At 40.4% G+C, this 7959-nt stretch overlaps 1 pseudogene; it reads right to left on the reverse strand.

Annotated features, from left to right (window-relative positions):
* Positions 1 to 6205: 6205 nt before the first annotated feature.
* LOC101332740 (protein POF1B pseudogene) lies at positions 6206 to 7959 on the reverse strand (annotated as a pseudogene).

A 7959-nucleotide genomic window follows, 5' to 3' on the forward strand; every position in this document is an offset into this window, starting at 1 on the left:
TGGTGAAAAACTGAAACCAATTCCACTAAGATTCGGAGGAAGACAAGGTTGCCCACTCTCACCACTATTTTTCAACATAGTTTTGGAAGTTTTAGCCACAGCAATTGGAGAAGAAAAAGAATTAAAAGGAATCCAAATCAGAAAAGAAGAAGTAAAGATGTCACTATTTGCAGATGACATGATACTATACACAGAGAATCCTAAAGATGTTACCAGGAAACTACTAGAGCTAATCAATGAATTTGGTAAAGTAGCAGGATACAAAATTAATGCACAGAAATCTCTTGCATTCCTATACACTAATGATGAAAATCTGAAAGTGAAATTAAGAAAACACTCCCATTTACCATTGCAACAAAAAGAATAAAATATCTAGGAATAAATCTACCTAAAGAGACAAAAGACCTGTATGCAGAAAATTATAAGACACTGATGAAAGAAATTAAAGATGATACAAATAGATGGAGAGATATGCCATGTTCTTGGATTGGAAGAATCAACATTGTGAAAATGACTCTACTACCCAAAGCAATCTACAGATTCAATGCAATCCCTAACAAACTATCAGTGGCATTCTTCACAGAACTAGAACAAAAAAATCTCACAATTTGTATGGAAACACAAATAACTTCAAATAGCCAAAGCAATCTTGAGAAAGAAAGACAGAGGTGGAGGAATCAGGCTCCCTGACTTCAGACTATACTACAAAGCTACAGTAATCAAGTCAGTATGGTGCTGGCACAAAAACAGAAATATATATATCAGTGGAGCAGGATAGAAAGCCCAGAGATGAACCCACACACATATGGTCACCTAATTTATGATAAAGGAGGCAAGAACATACAATGGAGAAAAGACAGCCCCTTCAGTAAGTGGTGCTGGGAAAACTGAACAGCTACATGTAAAAGAATTAAATTAGAACACTCCCTAACACCATACACAAAAATAAACTCAAAATAGATTAAAGACCTAAATGTAAGGCCAGACACTATTAAACTCTTAGAGGGAAACATAGGCAGAACACTCCATGACATAAATCACAGCAAGATCCTTTTTGACCTACCTCCTAGAGAAATGGAAATAAAAATAAAGAAATGGGACCTAATGAAACTTAAAAGCTTTTGCATAGCAAAAGAAACCATAAACAAGACGAAAAGACAACCCTCATAATGGCAGAAAATATTTGCAAATGAAGCAACTGACAAAGGATTAATCTCAAAAATTTACAAGCAGCTCATGCTGCTCAATTTCAAAAAACAACAAACAACCCAATCCAAAAGTGGGCAGAAGACCTAAATAGAGATTTCTCCAAAGAAGATATACAGAGTGCCAACAAACACATGAAAGAATGCTCAACATCATTAATCATTACAGAAATGGAAATCAAAACTACAATGAGATATCATCTCACACCAGTCAGAATGGCCATCATCAAAAAATCTACAAACAACAAATGCTGGAGAGGGTGTGGAGAAAAGGGAACCCTCTTGCACTGCTGGTAGGAATGTGAATTGGTACAGCCACTATGGGGAACAGTATGGAGGTTCCTTAAAAAACTACAAATAGAACTACCATATGACCTAGCAATCCCACTACTGGGCATATACCCTGAGAAAACCACAATTCAAAAAGAGTCATGTACCAAAATGTTCATTGCAGCTCTATTTACAATAGCCAGGAGATGGAAACAACCTAAGTGTCCATCATCAGATGAATGGATAAAGAAGATGTGGCACATATATACAATGCAATATTAGCCATAAAAAGAAACGAAATTGAGCTATTTGTAATGAGGTGGATGGACCTAGAGTCTGTTATACAGAGTGAAGTAAGTCAGAAAGAGAAAGACAAATACTGTATGCTAACACATATATATGGAATTTAAGAAAAAAAAATGTCATGAAGAACCTAGGGGTAAGACAGGAATAAAGACACAGACCTATTAGAGAATGGACTTGAGGATATGGGGAAGGGGAAGGGGAAGCTGTGACAATGTGAGAAAGTGGCATGGACATATATATCCACTACCAAACGTAAAATAGATAGTAAGAAGCAGCCGCATAGCACAGGGAGATCAGCTTGGTGCTTTGTGACCACCTAGAGGGGTGGGATAGGGAGGGTGAGAGGGAGGGAGATGCAAGAGGGAAGAGATATGGGAACATATGTATATGTATAACTGATTCACTTTGTTATAAAGCAGAAACTAACACACCATTGTAAAGCAATTATACTCCAATAAAGATGTTAAAAAAAAAACAGACAGACAATGCTAGGAGAAATGGTAAAAGCAAACCTATACAGACAAAATCACACAAAGAAGCATACACACTCACAAAAAGAGAAAAAGGAAATATATATATATATATATAAAGGAAGAGAGAGCAACCAAATCAATAAACAAATCTAGCAATGATAATAAGCTCTAGATACTAAAATAATATAAACATAAAACCGAAAACAAATTAGATGAAGAAAGAAAACCTCAAGTCTACAGTTGCTCCCAAAGTCCACCGCCTCAGTTTTGGGATGATTCATTGTCTATTCAGGTATTCCACAGATGGAGGGTACATCAAGTTGCTTGTGGTGATTTAATCCGCTGCTCCTGAGGCTGCTGGGAGAAATTTCCCTTTCTCTTCTTTGTTTGCACAGCTCCTGGGGTTCAGCTTTGGATTTGGCTCTGCCTCTGCATGTAGGTCGCCCTCTGGCGTCTGATCTTCACCCAGACAGGAAGGGATTAAAGGAGCAGCTGATTGGGGGTTCTGGTTCACTCAGGCTGCGGGGAGAGAGGGCTACGGAACGCGCGGCGAGCCGGCAGAGGCCGGCGTGACGTTGCAACAGCCTGAAGCACGCTGTGTGTTCTCCCGGGGAAATTGTCCTTGGATCACGGGACGCTGGCAGTGGCGGGCTGCACAGGCTCCCAGGAGAGGGGGTGTGGACAGTGACCTGGGCTTGCACACAGGTTTCTTGGTGGCTGCAGCAGCAGCCTTAGCATTTCATGCCCGTCTCTGGTGTCCGCGCTGATAGCCATGGCTCTTCCCTGTCTCTTGAGCTTGTTTAGGCGGTGTTCTGAATTCCCTCTCCTCGAGCAACCCTGAAGCAATGGTCTCCTGGCTCTTAGGCTGTTCCAAACTTTTGCCCAGACTCCATCCTGGCTAGCTGTGGAGCTCTAGACCCCTTCCGGCTGTGTTCGTGCAGCCAACCCCAGTCCTCTCCCTGGCATTTGACCTCCGAAGTCCGAGCCTCAGCTCCCAGTCCCCACCTGCCCCTGCAGGTGAGCAGACAAGCCTCTTGGGCTGCTGAGAGCTGGTTGGAGTGATCCTCTGTGCAGGAATCTCTCCACTTTGCCCTCTGCACCCTTGTTGCTGCGCTCTCCTCTGTGGCTCCGAAGCTCCACCCCCCATCCCGCTCCGCCCACCCTCCCCACCCCACCCCCGTCTCCTCCAGTGAAGGGTTTTCCTAGTGTGTAGAAACTTTTCCTTCTTCACAGCTCCCTCCCAGAGGTGCAGGTTCCGTCCCTATTCTTTTGTCTCTGTTTTTCCTTTTTTCTTTTGCCCTACCCAGGTATGTGGGGAGTTTCTTGCCTTTTGGGAAATCTGAGGTCTTCTGCAACGTTCAGTAGGTGTTCTGTTGGAGTTGTTCCACATGTAGATGTATTTTTGATGTATTTGTGGGGAGGAAGGTGATCTCCACGTCTTACTCCTCAGCCATCTTGAAGCCCACTCTAAACTGGGATTTTTCCCAGCACCACTTAATGAAGAGACTGTCCTTTCTCCACTGTACAGTCCTACCTCCTTTATCAAAGATAAGGTGACCATATGTGTGTGGGTTTTTCTCTGGGCTTTCTATCCTGTTCCATTGATCTATCTTTCTGGTTTTGTGCCAGTACCATACTGTCTTGATTACTGTAGCTTTGCAGTAAAGTCTGAAGTCAGGGAACTTGATTCCTCCAGCTCCGTTTTTCGTTCTCAAGATTGCTTTGGCTATTCAGGGTCTTCTGTGTTTCCATACAAATTGTGAAATTTTTTGTTCTAGTTCTGTGAAAAATGCCAGTGGTAGTTTGATAGGGATTGCATTGAATCTGTAGATTGCTTTGGGTAGTAGAGTCATTTTCACAATGTTGATTCTTCCAATCCAAGAACATGGCATATCTCTCCATCTATTTGTATCATCTTTAATTTCTTTCATCAGTGTCTTATAATTTTCTGCATACAGGTCTTTTGTCTCCTTAGGTAGGTTTATTCCTAGATATTTTATTCTTTTTGTTGCAGTGGTAAATGGAAGTGTTTTCTTGATTTCACTTTCAGATTTTTCATCATTAGTGTATAGGAATGCCAGAGATTTCTGTGCATTAATTTTGTAAGTGGTGCTGGGAAAACTGGACAGGTACATGTAAAAGTATGAAATTATGTCACTCCCTAGCACCATACACAAAAATAAGCTCAAAATGGATTAAAAACCTAAATGTAAGGCCAGAAACTATCAAACTCTTAGAGGAAAACATAGGCAGAACACTCTATGACATAAATCACAGCAAGATCCTTTCTGACCCACCTCCTAGAGTAATGGAAATAAAAACAAAAATAAACAAATGGGACCTAATGAAACTGCAAAGCTTTTGCACAGCAAAGGAAAATATAAACAAGACCAAAAGACAACCCTCAGAATGGGAGAAAATATTTGCAGATGAAGCAACTGACAAAGGATTAATCTCCAAAATTTACAAGCAGCTCATGCAGCTCAATAACAAAAAAACAAACAACCCAATCCAAAAATGGGCAGAAGACCTAAATAGACATTTCTCCAAAGAAGGTATACAGACTACCAACAAACACATGAAAGAATGCTCAACATCATTAATCATTACAGAAATGCAAATCAAAACTACAATGAGATATCATCTCACACCAGTCAGATGGCCATCATCAAAAAATCTACAAACAACAAATGCCGGAGAGGGTGTGGAGAAAAGGGAACCCTCTTGCACTGCTGGTAGGAATGTGAATTGGTACAGCCACTATGGGGAACAGTATGGAGGTTCCTTAAAAAACTACAAATAGAACTACCATATGACCTAGCAATCCCACTACTGGGCATATACCCTGAGAAAACCATAATTCAAAAAGAGTCATGTACCAAAATGTTCATTGCAGCCCTATTTACAATAGCCAGGAGATGGAAACAACCTAAGTGTCCATCATCAGATGAATGGATAAAGAAAATGTGGCACATATATACAATGCAATATTACTCAGCCATAAAAAGAAACGAAATTGAGCTATTTGTAATGAGGTGGATGGACCTAGAGTCTGTTATACAGAGTGAAGTAAGTCAGAAAGAGAAAGACAAATACTGTATGCTAACACATATATATGGAATTTAAGAAAAAAAAATGTCATGAAGAACCTAGGGGTAAGACAGGAATAAAGACACAGACCTATTAGAGAATGGACTTGAGGATATGGGGAAGGGGAAGGGGAAGCTGTGACAATGTGAGGAAGTGGCATGGACATTATATCCACTACCAAACGTAAAATAGATAGTAAGAAGCAGCCGCATAGCACAGGGAGATCAGCTTGGTGCTTTGTGACCACCTAGAGGGGTGGGATAGGGAGGGTGAGAGGGAGGGAGATGCAAGAGGGAAGAGATATGGGAACATATGTATATGTATAACTGATTCACTTTGTTATAAAGCAGAAACTAACACACCATTGTAAAGCAATTATACTCCAATAAAGATGTAAAAATAAAATAAAAAAAAATAAACTGAGTTTTTAAAATTCTATAATATTGCTTTTCGTTGTTGTTGTTAAAAAAAACAAGCAAACAGTATTTACTCTTGTAGCTAAATTGCACATCTAATACCATAGAAAACCTTCTAATGGAATAACTTGTAAAATCTCTACCCCAACTAATTAATTCAGTGTCTAGGGAGCACCCTATTGAAAAATAGTGGATTAAGTCCTACAGTGTCTGTAATTGAGTTTTAATGATTGGTGCGTTGCTATACTGAATACAAAAATGTGAAAGAAAGGAGTCAGGCCTTGTAAATGGCTGGATAAACAAGTCATTTTTATACCTAATTAATTCCATTAGACTTGCTAAGTAGTAGCATGATTCAAAATATTGATTGGCTTTAGTTATGGAAAAATAACAATTAAAGTACTAGTGAAGACACAAAAAAAATTCCTTTGAGTTGGAGATTCATTCATGGACAAGTACATTTGTCTTCCATTTCTCAATCACAATAGTCTGTGTGTCACTCCCTGGTGGTATATATTCATAGTCATTATACAGGAGGCCTAGGATTGGATATTGTGTTCTGTACTTTCTAGTGTTAATAGTTGTCCTTCCACCACTGAAGGGTCGGTTATGAGATGAATGTATTTCTTGTCTCAATTTCGAGAGTTCCTCTGACTGACACTTTATAAGGGAATCCTTGTCTTCCTGCAAGCTTGTCAGATCATGAATCTTGAATTAGAAGTCACTGAAACTTCCTTCTCTTCTTGAAACATCTTTTTGGTACTGATTTAATTGAGTCCTTAGTTTGCGGATCTCTCCGTCTTTCTCCGTTCTTATGTTTTTTACCATCTCCATGTTATGGTTGCCAATCTCATCCATTTAAGCCTGCAGCATTGGGCCTGTGCAAGTCTCAGAAACTTGCATTCTAAGATTTTTCTTCTCTTGCTCTAAATTATGCTTACAGTATTCCAGTTCTTTTAGTCTATATTCTATGTCTGATAACATACGCTGAAGAGAGAGATTGTTTTCTTCCAAAGCTTGGCACTTTGCTTGGCATTTTGAGGTTGAGTCTTGAAGTCCTTGCTGCTGCTGGTGATTATTTGCTCTCACTGATGCCAAGAGTTCTTCATACTCTTTTATTTGAGTTTCTTTGAATGCCAAGTCTTTCTCAAGTATTATCTTGTCATTTTCCAGGGATGTCAAGTCCTTGTGAAGATGTCCTCGCTCCTCCTGTATGTTGCTGAATGTGGACAGCACTAGCCGTAATGATTTATCAGACACACCCCTCATCTGCAGCATACAGTGAATTTGCTGTTTTGTAAGTTCTTACAGTCCTTTTGGAATCACTGATTCAATGTCTTCTGACTCATCTGTAGACTCAAAGTCCTGTTTGCTTCCTCCAGTTCTCTGCATATGTTCTAATAAGGTCTGTATTTTTACAGCTTAGATCAGCAAGCAACTCTCCAATTTTTCATGGCCATCATCCTGAATTATCACCTGCTCATGTGCCTGGTTTGAGCCACCATGACACAGTTCAATTCCAGTGTTTGTAGAAATTGAATCACTTCCTGTGATGGTTTGGATTTGCTGGCTAGAATGTGATTGTTGACAGTGTGGAGAGTGGATGATCTGGGGCTGTTGGACAATGTGATGATGGCTGAACCTGAGGATAGCATTCCTGATCCATATTTAGCTTTTCCACTTTTCTTATGGTTTTTTCATAAATAACATTATCTCCTGGAAAGAAATGGCCTCCTCTTAGGAATGGAGACAGTGGTTCCTGTTCAGGATTTTGCACTATATATCACCTAAAAATGGTCTGTGGATACGTAGTGACTCTCACTGTTGGAGAATGGAGCTCCTGTTCAGTATTTGGGGTTGTACGTAGAGTGCTTGGGGCACAAGTAGATGTTTTCAGAGTTGGAGAATGAAGTTCCTGGGAACGGTCACTCCAAACCAAGCTTTTGTAGGGGGAGGTAGTTTTGAGAGGGGAGAGCACTTCCCATGAGCTGATGGGGTCCAACTCCTGAACCACCTTGTTCATGGGCCCATTGTAAGTCCTCAGTCACTCATACACAACATTTTTTCTGGAGGCTGTTGGGCTTGGCTTGACTGATGGTAAGAGTGGTAATTCTGGGGCTGGCACTGCAGCACCTCTGGGGACTGCTGAGTCCCACAGCTGCTGCTGCTCATCTCACTCCAATAGCTTGAGTTCATCAT

This window comes from Tursiops truncatus, chromosome 15 (assembly GCF_011762595.2).
Source record: "Tursiops truncatus isolate mTurTru1 chromosome 15, mTurTru1.mat.Y, whole genome shotgun sequence".
NCBI lineage: Eukaryota > Metazoa > Chordata > Mammalia > Artiodactyla > Delphinidae > Tursiops > Tursiops truncatus.